The sequence below is a fragment of the Monodon monoceros genome, unplaced genomic scaffold (genome assembly GCF_005190385.1).
Source record: "Monodon monoceros isolate NGI ecotype Baffin Bay Population unplaced genomic scaffold, NGI_Narwhal_1 Super_Scaffold_6, whole genome shotgun sequence".
Lineage (NCBI taxonomy): Eukaryota > Metazoa > Chordata > Mammalia > Artiodactyla > Monodontidae > Monodon > Monodon monoceros.
In genome coordinates, this window is record NW_021703783.1 from 85,915,266 (window position 1) to 85,927,867 (window position 12,602).

Here is a 12,602-nt window from a genome sequence, read left to right on the forward strand (position 1 = left end):
GCAAATCCTAAACCACACCAGCTAAAGGGCTGTTAAACACGTCCAGCCAAAAAAAAAAAAAAAAAGGGCTTCCCTGGTGGCGCAGTGGTTGAGAGTCTGCCTGCCGACGAAGGGGACACGAGTTCGTGCCCCAGTCCGGGAAGATCCCACATGCCGCGGAGCAGCTGGGCCCGTGAACCATGGTCGCTGAGCCTGCGCTTCCGGAGCCTGTGCTCCGCAACGGGAGAGGCCACAACAGTGAGAGGCCCGCGTACCGCAAAAAAGAAAAAAAAAAACACGTCCAGCCCTCAGGGCTTGTCAAACTGTTTACACGCAGTTGCCCAGGAGTTTTCTCCCAGCCAAAGTGGTGCAGTTGCTCCTGACCACAGGTAATAAGCTGGGGGCTCAAGTTTAAAAACAGCCCCCTCTCCTAATATGGGGGGTTAGTCTGAACAAATGCATGTGCTTCACTTGTTCATTTCAATACCCAGGTCTTTTCTGAATCCCAGTTAACTGGCTGCCACAGCAGTCTGGTCTGGTCTGACACCAGCTTCTCTTTATTTAAGGGAAAAAGAAGGGAAACCTTACCTTTATGATACAAAGACTAAGGAACTGGTAGTGCTGCCCTATCCAGTATAGTAACCACTAGCCATGCAAAGCTGTTTAAATTTAAATGAATCTAAATTGAATAAAACTAGAGCTTCAGTTCCTTAGTATCACTCGCCTCTTTTCAAATACTCAATAGCTCGATGTGGCTAGTGGTTCCTGCGTTGGATTCCGCAGAGATAGGACCTTTCCAACATCACAGAAACTTCTATTGGACGTCGCTGAACTAGAGACTCAGTGCACATAGTGTCCCCATTGCAGGAAAAAGAGCCCATGATAATCCCACTCCTGAAGCAATAAGGTAGGAAGTGTAGGGACCAGGGACCAGCTCCCCTACCGAGGCATTTTGCGTGTTTCCGTGTTTTGATCATCTTAGAGCTTTTTCAAAGCGGCCATCATCATCACAACCAAATTTTACCAAGTACTTACGACATGCTAGCCTCTCTCCTAAGTGCATTAGTCATTGGGTCCTCACGAGAATCCTGCAAGTGTAGTAGCATATCTTACACTATCGCAATCTCTTATCTTTTCCTGAGTAAATTCAGGCTCAGAGAGGTTGTGTAGCTTGCCCAGGTCACACAGCTAATCGGGGCAGAACTGAGACACAAAGGTAGGAAGCTTGAGTCCAGAGTTTACTCTGTCAACGGGGTGCCGTGCCACGGGGATGGGAAGGATGTCGGATGTGATGGGGAAGGCATAGGATTCCCTGCAAAGGTTAAAAGTCTGAAAATCTCCCAACAGGAACATTCTTGTTTTAATATGCTTCCTCCACCTCTACCCTTTTCCTTCTAAGATTTTCCCCGGCTTAGGCTTTAATAAATATCGCTAATATAAGTGGAATAATGGTAATCAAATCATTTCATCAGATTAAACAACAGTTAAAAACCTTTGAGAAACATGTTAACCTCCTGAAACAAATTGCTGGATGTGTATATACAGACCCTGCCTCTTAAATCTTTACCTCAGTGCTACTTGAGCTTTTCATTTCTTATTATACTTTTCAAATTTGTTAATTACTTGTTTTATTGACTACTGGACTTTTTATTCAGTTGTTCATTCTTCATTCATTCATTGAACACGCATTGAGTGTCTGCCCTAAGCATAGTAAAAGGAAGAGCTGGTCTTTGTCGGAGTTTTATGTGTGCCAGGCACCATTATAAGCACTTTACATGAATTAACTCATTTATCCCTCATGATAACTCCAGGAGGGAGGAATTGTTATTGTCATCCCCAGTTTATAGATGTGGAAAGTGAGGCAGAGAGGATAAGCAACTTGCCCAAGTTCACAGGGCTCAGAAGTGGCCCCGTGCTGGGGAGGCGGGGCCCAGGGACCTCTCAGGACTCCTGCCTGAGCAGCTCATTTATCATCAAAGATAGAAAGTGCCAAGGTTCAGAATGGAGGTGCAGATAAACTGCTGAGGAACTCAGGGATGATGGTTTTTGAGTCAGGCTTTGAAAGATGGATAAGATCAGGCATTCTAAGGGGAAGGAGCAGCTGGCAAAGGCTCCAAGGTAGGAAATTGCAAGGTACATGGTGGGAAGCATGTACCATAGACCAGCTGAGTTGGACCAGAGGCCAGACTGACCTTCAGCTGCTTTGCAAAAGTGCAGATGGTTAGCCAGTTGTTAAAGTGCTAAAATAATTCTCTATGAGTTGGTAAAACGCTGCTGCCCCAAATGTCCCCTCCACTGCCCTCATCCCCCACCTCATGTCCTGCAGCTGCCCCATAAGAGGTCCTGTCTGCAGCAAGACCATAGGAGTTAGGTGGTACCTGGGCCTTCCCCATAGTCAAGTATTTAAAAAATCCTCGCTGAGTTGAAAGTCTATGGGAGAAATATACATCCTGCAGGTGTTGATGGGCCTCTGTTCCTTCCACAGTGGGGTTAGGGTGAAGGTTTGAACAAAGGAAGAAGCATAAGCAAAGTACAAATGCCTGCTCATCCTTCAGGACTCAACTGCGTCCTCACCTGTGCTGTGAAACTTTGTGCCCCTCACCCCCAGTCCCCATGAAGCCCTCTGTGAATAATTATAACAACTCTTGAGTGCCAGTGTGAGCCAGACCCTATGATAAGCTTTCCTAGATTATCCCACTGAAATGTCCCAATCACCCTCTGAGATACTGTAACTCTGACTATTCTACAGATGAGGAAAGTGAGGCTTAGAGAAGTCCAAGGATTGGACCAAGGTCACATAGCTAAGCTAGTAAGTGGCTGGGCTGGAGGCTGAGCCCAAGCACTGTGATTCCAGAGCCTGTGTCTTCTTGACCCCCTACCGTGTGGCCCCAGTCATCACTCTGGCTTCCAAATGGCACTCGTTTGCTTCCAAATGTCTGTCTTTGCTGCCAGACTTTGAGCTCCTCGCCAGCAGGGACTGGACTTTGATCATCTCGTGCTCTCTCAGGCAGCCAGCCAGGCCTGGCACAGAGTGGACGGGGATATAAAGATCAATCTGAGCGCATGGCAGCAGGAGGATGTAGCAGAGGGTGATGTAGGGACCAGTCAGAAGATTCCTGCAAAAGTCCCAAGAGAGATGACAGGTGCATGGCTTGGCGGAGTGCCAACCTCTCTGTCCCCCAGGCGAGAGATGTCACCAGTGGCCTCCTCCTTTTGCTGAATGGCCTGGAAGAAAGCTACGTTAGCCTTCTTGGATTTTTTATTCTTATCCATGTGCCTAGAACCGGCAGCCCTTTGCTTGCCCTGTGTCTGGGGCCTCGGGCACCATATGTGGGTGTTGTGAACGTGCAGGAAAATTCTTTTTGAGGAACATTAAAAGGGCGAAAATTAGCCCTTGAAGCTGCCTAGTGTAAACTGAGGGCTGGCCCAGGATGGCAAAGGCAAACGAGAGCCAGGGTGCGTGGGACCAGAAAGGCCTGCAGAGAGAGGGAGAAAGAGAGAGAGAGAGGAAGAGCATTCTCTGAGCTCAGCCTGCTTTCAAACCATCTGCCCCTGTGCCAAGTTTTCACTCTTTTTCATCCTTTCAGAAATAGTGATATTGACAGCTGCCAGCACATAGCTGGGTTTCACATGTTATGGTTTCCCAGGCAGTAAATCTGGTCATTTGCCCTGAGCATCAGAGCATCTGAGTTGCCCTTTCATTCTTCAAAGTCTGACTTCCCAAACGAAGCCTATACATGTCTCCGTGTATCCTAGGCTACAGTTTTCCTAGGTTTCTTGATTTAATCACATTCTCCCCTCTATCCATTTTGCTCTCCTCATGGACTGCATATGGTTACAACTACAATACAGGTGCTATAAATACAAATTTTTATATGATCGTATCTTTTTACTGAAAAGCTATATATACTCCTTTTTTTTAATTTTGGAAAATACAGAAAAATGTAAGAAAGAAAATTAAAATTATCTACAATTCTACTACCCAGAGGTAGCCAAAATGATTATTTAGTCTATTTTCTTATCTTTTTTTTCAAGACAAATTAGCCTTTTAAAAATAATTGTACTGTGTATATATAATTTTATATCTTTTTTATTTCACTTACTAGTACACCATAAGCACTATCCTGGCACTACTACAGAACATTCATAAACATCATTTTTAATGACTGCAAAATATTCCATCTCGTGAAGGCATCATAATTTGCCTAACGGTTCCCAGGTTGCCAGGCCTTTGGGTTGTTTCCAATGTGTGAATTGCTGTTCTTTTAAAACTGCCCATAGTGGCATGACTAAAACACCAATGTTGAGGGAACAGATATAAAAAGAGTAGTCTGTCTGGAGCAGAGCAACTGAGGGGTTAATTTATGAGGCCTCTGATAGCCCGGGTGAGGGAGAAATTACAGAAGAAGCAGAGCACCAGGAGGTGGGCTTCCCCAGCCCCATCCTGTGCCACTTCTTTTTCCAGGAAGAAATGCCTTGTGGGAAACATCAGGAGTGGCCCCACCCAGCCTGTAAGGTTTCCAGCCACAGTCATTATCAAATCTCCTGGAGTGAGTGCTTCACGGTTTCCGGGGTCTTCCACCCTTGCAATCTCCCTGGATTCCGGAAGTGGGAAGACCAGCCGAGTTGCTTTTCACAACTTAAGAGACTGAAAGGAAAGTCTAGAAAAGTCGTGAGATTTGTCCAAAGCCATGAAGTGGAGTGGTCAAATTGAAACCAGAGGGCTGCTCTAGGGATCCCTGGAAATCCCCACCCTCCTTCCCACACTGCTTCTAGAATGGAGAAGAGCATTCCAGCATTATCAGAAAGCAAGTTTTGAGTCTGACCATGTACAGAGTTCATTGCACATGTACTTGGCCGTGTCTATAGATATGGAAGTTTCCACGATTCCAGGAACTGTTTGTTGGTTGGCTGGTTGGTCGGTCATGTTTGTAATTCTGGATTTAAAGTTTTTGCTCTGTTTTTAGGTTTTCCCCGCAGGTAAGAAACATTCCCTGGGAAGGCTTCCTCAGTTCTTTCAAATTGGTGTGAGGAGTTCAGTCAAGATTCAGTAGGTCAGGTTCAGGCCTGCCCAGGAATTTAGGCAGAACATGCTGGCAAAAGAAGGTGACTATTTTCCCAGGCTTTGTTCTCACTGAAAAGTTTGAACTCCAAGGCTGGAGCTAGCCCTTTTGGCAGTCCTTTGTCACACTGCTCTCTACGAACTCCTTACACAGAATCCCACCCATCACGTGGCCATTCCCCAATCCGTTATGGCAGCAGGGTGTGGGAAGAACATTTTTATGAAGAGAAAGGGAAACCAGGAAAGTATTGTCAAAGTCAAGGACCAACCTGTTGAAAACACTAACACAGACTGCAGATTCCACTGCCTCCAAAATCCAGCCCCGGAGGCACTGTCCTTCTTCACACCCCAGGGCACTTTACAAGAGCATCCCACAGGACACTTCTCATGGTCAGCCTTGCATCATGGCTATCTGCCCTTCCTTCTTTGATGGCCACTTTACGCTCCCATCCACCAATCAGAAGTCATGGTCTAACAAGTATACAAGGATAATTAAGGGCAAACAGACATTGCAATTGGGGCTGCCCTGGGAAACTGGGGATGTGTGACTTGAACTCCCTTGCTAGGTTGAACATCAGGGTCCAGGTTTTAAATTCTTGCGTCTTCCACAAAACTCAGCATGGACCCTTGCTCCAAGGAGATAGTCAATAAATAGGGAACAAGTTAAATGATTGGCCTGCTCCATGAATGGCCCTCCCTGTTCATGCCTTATCATCCCCCAGGTTCATCGGCCACCATACCTCCCATCCTCTTATCCCTTCAGCTACTCCAGCCCCCACAGAGTCCCCTGAGCTTGCTCTCCATTTCCTCATCCTGGAATCCATCCTCTGCCTGGATTCTTCTTCCAAGCCCTTCTAGCTCTCCCCCTTCCAGGCTCAGGATGGAATTTTACAACATGCTCTTACCCGCTTCGGCTCCAGCTGATTTTGATTCATTCTCCCGTAAGACTTTGTACATTTCTTTATCAAAAGACTTTTCAGATAAGCTTCTTTTCTCATGTTTTTCATATTAGACCATGAGTTTGTTGAGGGCTAGAATCTTTGCAGTATCACCAAGTATAGAAGCTGGTATATAGTAGGTGCTCATTTTATTCATTCATCTATTCGACATATATTTATAGCACATCTATTCTATGCCAGGCAAAATTCCTGTCTTCATGGAGCTTACCTTTTACTAGGGGCTGCAGATGAGGAACAAAGGCATAAATAATAAAATATCAGGCACAGGTAACTGATATAAAGAAAAACAAAACTGGGTACTTGAACCAGGTACAGGTGATGAGAGGTGTTATTTTAGCGAGGATGGTCAGGGAAGTTTTCTCTAAGGAAATAGAATTTGAGCAGAGAAATAAAGGAATTGAGGCAGTAAGCTATGTGGATATCTGACCAAAGATCTTGCCAGGAAAAGAGAGCAGTAAGTGAAAGGCCCTGAGACAGGAACATTCTTGGAACATGCAAGGAACAGCAAGGAGTCCAGTGAGGCTGGAAGAGAATGAGTGAGCATGGTGGGAGATGAAGTCCAAGGTGGGCAAGGTTAGATCTTGCAGAACATTTTGAGCATATGGAAGAGTTTGGTTTCTAGTCCACGTTTTTGAGAAGCTCAGTAAATGTTTGTTAATCTGAATTATTTGAGTCAGGTTGAATTGAACTGACCTGAATTGGGTTTCGCTGAACTGAACAGAATTGGGTCCCATCTTGGTATATAGGCTGCATACAGTTTTTGAAACGTGCAAAATCCCAAGTCTGCCCTTATTACCTACAAATGGTAAAGCACTATGAATAATCCCATTTAGCAGTTTTAAAACCTGTTAGTGTGTGAGTTCACCTGTTCTGGAACTGGCATAGCCTTGTAGATTGTTCCAAAAGTCTGTGGCCAGTGACATTTTTGCCAGCCCCTCCTACATGCACTAGTTTCATTGTGGTGGCAGATTGGGCACAGGGGACATCTCAACTCAAGAGGAATGTGGTTCTAATGCCTGCTCATCATTTATGTTTCATTTCTGACTTTCCCAGAGTCTGAAGTCTTTGATGCTCACTGGGATTTATTTGGGGCACTTGGCCAAGGTCTTGAACCTAACTTTTAACAGAGTTTTTACCCAAGCCTGGTTCTCACTGAATTTTCTTTTAATAGATCTTTATTGGAGTATAATTGCTTCACAATACTATGTTAGTTTCTGTTGTACAACAAAGCGAATCAGCCATATGCACACACATGTCCCCATATCCCCTCCCTCTTGAGCCTCCCTCCCACCCTCCCTATCCCACCCCTCTAGGTCATTGCAAAGCACGGAGCCGATTTCCCTGTGCTGTGCTGCTGCTTCCCACCAACCATTTTACATTCGGTAGCGTATATATGTCGGTGCTACTCTCACCTCGCCCCAGCTTTGTCCTCCCACCCCATGTCCTCAAGTCCATTCTCTATATCTACCTCTTTATTCCTGCCCTGCAAGTAGGTTTATCAGTACCCTTTTTTTTTTTTTAGACTCCATATATATGCGTTAGCATACGGTATTTGTTTTTCTCTTTCTGACTTACTTCACTCTATACGACAGACTCTAGGTCCATCCACCTCGCTACAAGTAACTCAATTTTGTTTCTTTTTATGGCTGAGTAATATTCCATTGTATATATGTGCCACATTGAATTTTAATTATGTGGATTCCTACCCTTAACACAACTGAAAATAAACTACATTTAACTATTTTTATCATTTTACTTAGTCTTTATAAAACCATCCCAGTTACCTGTCACCCACAGTAAAGTGAGAAACCCACCAGAATTTAAGCTAAGCAAATTCACAGGATTCAATCGTACATTCATTGATTCATTTAACAAACATTCACTCATTCATTCACTCAAAGAATATTTGTTGAGGACCTAAGCAAATTCACAGGATTCCATCGTACATTCGTTGATTCAGTTAACAAACATTCATTCATTCATTCACTCAGAGAATGTTGGTTGAGGACCTATGATGTACCAGGCACCACACTAAGTACTGAGGATAAAGCAGAGCACAGGATAAGTTCCTGCTCTCATGAAACTGATAGTCTAGTGGAGGAGACAGAACAAACCAGGAAGGGACTTCCCTGGTGGTCCAGTGGTTAGGGCTCCACGCTCTCACTGCTGAGGGTGTGAGTTCAATCCCTGGGCGGGGAACTCAGATCCCACAAGCGGCCAAAAAACAAACAAGCAAAGTAACAAACAAAACAGGACAAACCAGGACACTAACATAAAATGTCATCCTGAGTGGCAAGGGCTACAGTACGCAAGTTTGGGGTATATAAAGATGAATAGTTCACGCCCCCGTGGTTAGCTGGGATGGTAGTAAAGACATAAATGATAACAATAACATGATATAAATGGAATTATGTACAAAATGCTTATCGAGTTAGAAGGAAACAAAGGACTAACTATAGTGTGGGTATGGGGGTGGAGGGCTCTTGGGGAATAGTTCCCAGAGGAGGTGATATTTGATTGGTGTCTTAAAGATGAGTAGGACTTAACTCGATGGACAGGATAGAAAGAGAGAGGGAACAACCGCAGGAGCAATGGAGGGAGATGTGAGCAGACACCTGTGTTCCAGAAATGGCTGGCCGTTTGGTGTGGCTGGAGCACACTGGTGCTGGACAGGCATGGAAGGGGCACGGGAGAGTGAAGATGTGGATTGAGGCCAGTTAATATATGCGCAGGCTGAGGAATTTATACTTTTATCAGATGACCACATTTACATGTTAGCACATTCATCATGGCAGCAATGTGAAAAGATTGAAGAGAAAAACCAGAACCCGGAAATTATTATGAAAATAATGCAATGGTCCAATCCTAGGAAGAGTCTTGTATCAGTGGCCAATCAGTTAAATGTGGAGTGTTAGACTCTTAGGGTGGGGAGGGACTCCAAAAAGTCATCTAGTCTAACCACCCATTCGATGTTTAAATCCCCTTCCTAAGGTCCTCCCCAAGGGACTGCCCAACCTAGGCACCAGCCCTTGAGGCTTTCTTCCCATCCCAGCTCTAGAGAGCTGAGACTCCTCTGAGGTCTTACTTAAGTGAGCCGAGATCTGCTCCCTGGAGCTACCACCACCACTCCTTCTTTTGCTCCTTGGGGCTTTCAGAACCAACCAGTCCAATTTCTAACCCAGGTGCAACTTTTCACCATTCAAAAACAGTTGTAATTTACTGAGGACCTTCTGTGTGCCGGGCAAGCCTGCAGGGTGTGTATTTCCCCATTTCCCAATTGGACCCTGGGGCTCGTTGGCCATGTGACTTGCTGAAATTTGGTCACTGACCCAGGTAAGTGACAGCACCAGGATCAAAACTCACAGCTGTCTGACACCTGCACCCTTAGAAAAAAGCTATCAGTTTAACTTGACAAACTTTTTTTCTCACCTATTCCTTTGAATCCCCTGTCCTGAGTATCACAGAAGGGGAAAACTTAAGGTGAATAAGCATGGTTAATGAAGTCCAGCACTCCCCACTCTAGTGGTTTGGAGAGTGGAGTCAATACCCAAGCATTGTGATAATGTATGCTTGACTTGGCCTGCCATCTGGCTATTCCAGAAGACAAGTGATTCATGTTTGGCCCATTTCATGGGCCTGGTTCCTGCTGGTAGCACTGAGACAAGCCCAGTGCAGGAGCCGTGTCTGGGAAAGAAGATCTCTATCCCGGGAGGATGCAGGAGGGGGGATGTACCTAGAAAGGTGGAAGACATGAGACCCATGTTTATAATCACATTTGGGTAAAGCAAAGCTTCAACTTGGAGGTGTCCCAGTGATAGGCGAAGAGGAATACAGCAAGACGGAGAGGCTGGAAATCTGGAAGCAGAATGAGAACAGATGTGAGGAACTGATAGGAAAACCCAGGAGAACCCAGCCTATGTGCTGAGCATGTGTACAGGAGCTCCCGCTAGGTGGTTTGTAACATTGCTACAGTTGTAGCTGGAAAACCCTGACAAGATGAGGCTCTGGTTAGCAGAACTACCTTCCTTTTTGTGTTTTTCTTCATCTGGTGTTTAAGTAGGCAGCAACTTAGACTAGATGTGTTAGATGCCTGGTGTACATGAAGACGCCTGAATGTAAACCTTTCATATAACTGTAGTTCTGTACCTGTTACCTCATCTTCTCAGTGGCCCTGTAAGGTAGATAGCTAGGGGGAAGCAGCCGCAAGGCACAGGGATATTAGCTCGGTGCTTTGTGACCACCTAGAGGGGTGGGATAGGGAGGGTGGGAGGGAGGGAGACGCAAGAGGGAAGAGATATGGGAACACATGTATATGTATAACTGATTCACTTTGTTATAAAGCAGAAACTAACACACCATTGTAAAGCAATTATACCCCAATAAAGATGTTTAAAAAAAAAAAAAAAAAAAGAAGAACCAATGGACATTATCCTCAGTCTTTAGGTGAGAGAGGAATCTAAGTGTTAGGTGGCATCTTTGCCTTATCCACTCACCATGCACCCAGCTTCCATTCAGAACCAACGCCCGCACCCCAGGCAAATATGGACACACATACACACACCCCCATACCCGCCCCCTCACCCCACCCCCCAACCTCTTTGCCAGCCCATCCCTCCATCTCAGAGAAGTGCTACTCCTGACTTAGCCAGGCCTCCCCTCCCCAGCCTGGACTCATCCCTGGTCAGGATTTGCTTTGGTTACTCTCCCTCCCTTGGGGCTGGCCCCAGAACGTGAGCCCTTCACTCGATGATTGGGCGAGAGAGGCTGCAGGAATTCTCCTAAGAGGATTGGACAGGTCATGGTATGTGGGTAGGGGACACACCCAGACCCCTTTCCATCTCATCAGATAATCAGCCCTGAATATTTTGCCTGTGTAGATGGAGAGGGTCACCCTGGAGTACTGACCTAGACAAGAAATCCTTTCCTAGATAGCACCAAAGTCCAGCTTAACAAATAGCCCTTTTGGTTTTCCTTTAATTAAAATCACAAGCCTCCTTCCTGGTTTCTGTCATCTTTCACTTCCAGATTCAGTGAAATGTAAAATTGGTAACATTTAATCCAAGAAGTAAATTATGCATATGTTTTCTTCTCACGCATATGGAGAGTCCATAAATCTGCTAAATGGCCAAATGGTTGTTTCGTGTAGGCAGCAAAACTGCCTCCCTTCCTCCTCTAGTCTCTTCCTTGATTTTTTTTTTAAATATACATTTTGCAGCTGTATTTTATTTATTTATTTATCTATCTATCTATTTAGGCTGCGCCAGGTCTTAGTTGTGACATGCGGACTCTCAGTTGTGGCATGTGGACTCCTCAGTTGCAGCATGCAGACTCTTAGTTGCAGCATGCATGCGGGATCTAGTTCCCTAATCAGGGGTCGAGCCCGGGCCCTCTGCATTGGGAGCACAGAGTCTTACACACTGGACAACCATGAAAGTCCCTCTTCCTTGATTTTTTAGGCTCTCTGGGGATTTCTCTTTTCTTTCCTTCCTTTCTCCATGTTCCTTTTTTATTTTTCTTTTTGCTGGGAAGTTCTATCCCATTTCTATCCCCCACATTTTCAAAGGACTCCCCCTCATTCTACATGGTGACATTCTCTTTTTTATTTTATTATCCCAGTTAATCTTGGGGCTTTGTCACAATCTGAGACAGATGATGTTTATCCACTCATCATTTATAATGAATCTAACTCTGAAAAAGTTTAGAACTAGACTCACATTATGAGTTAGATATAACAGAACCACAAAACAAGGATAATAATACAAAAACATGTCATTAACACTAAGGAAGACCACTGTACCAGAAAAATCTCTCCTAAGGTTTACTGTTGCAATTGAACACAAAATTTAGCTTTGAGTTTCCTGGCCTCCAAGGCAAAAAGAGAAACATGCATTATAAAGCTCTCATTATCTTATTTAAAAAGTATCTTTTCTGACTTTAGCAAGTTCAGTCCAGGACTAGGACTCTTAGATCATTCCGGTGATCTGAACCACCTGGGGAGTTTTTAAAAACAATGTATAACCAAGTCCAGGGTCACACTGAGGGAAATCATTGAACTGTGCTGAGAGCAGTCAGGTACTTTTGGAGTCACATGGTCACATCTGTAAACAATAGCATTCATTATATAAAAGTGGCCCCCTGGGTGAGGGGTGGGGGTGGAGTTTAGGAATCATGACTTTTTCCTGTGTGAGTGGATCTTAGAGTTCATATGGCTCAGTTTCCTCCTCCACAGACGAGGAACTGAAGCTTCTCAAGGTCCCATGACTCAACCAGTGGCACAGTGGTCTTTGGAGAAGCCATATAAGAATGGCTAAGCATGTGGACTTTTGGCTTCTGGCAGACTTGGGATCAAATCCCAGGTCTGCACCAATACCTGTGGTATCCTATAGTTACTGAGTCTTGCAAAGCCTCAGTTTGCTCATCTGTAAATAGGGATGATAATAATAATAACTTTCCAAGGTTGTTACTATAATTACATGAAATAATATACATTTAAGCTTTCTGCACAGAGCCTGAAACATTGTAAGCACTTGAGTAGATGCTATAAAATCCTGATAACAACGGTGATGATGTAGATCATGATAATGGAAAGAAAACAGAGTCAA

General features: G+C 44.7%; 1 protein-coding gene across 2 annotated transcripts in view; it reads left to right on the plus strand.

The window, feature by feature from the left end:
• BTBD11 (BTB domain containing 11) overlaps window positions 1-12,602 on the plus strand; it is a 304,226-nt gene that overhangs the window by 205,232 nt on the left and 86,392 nt on the right. The window lies entirely within an intron of this gene.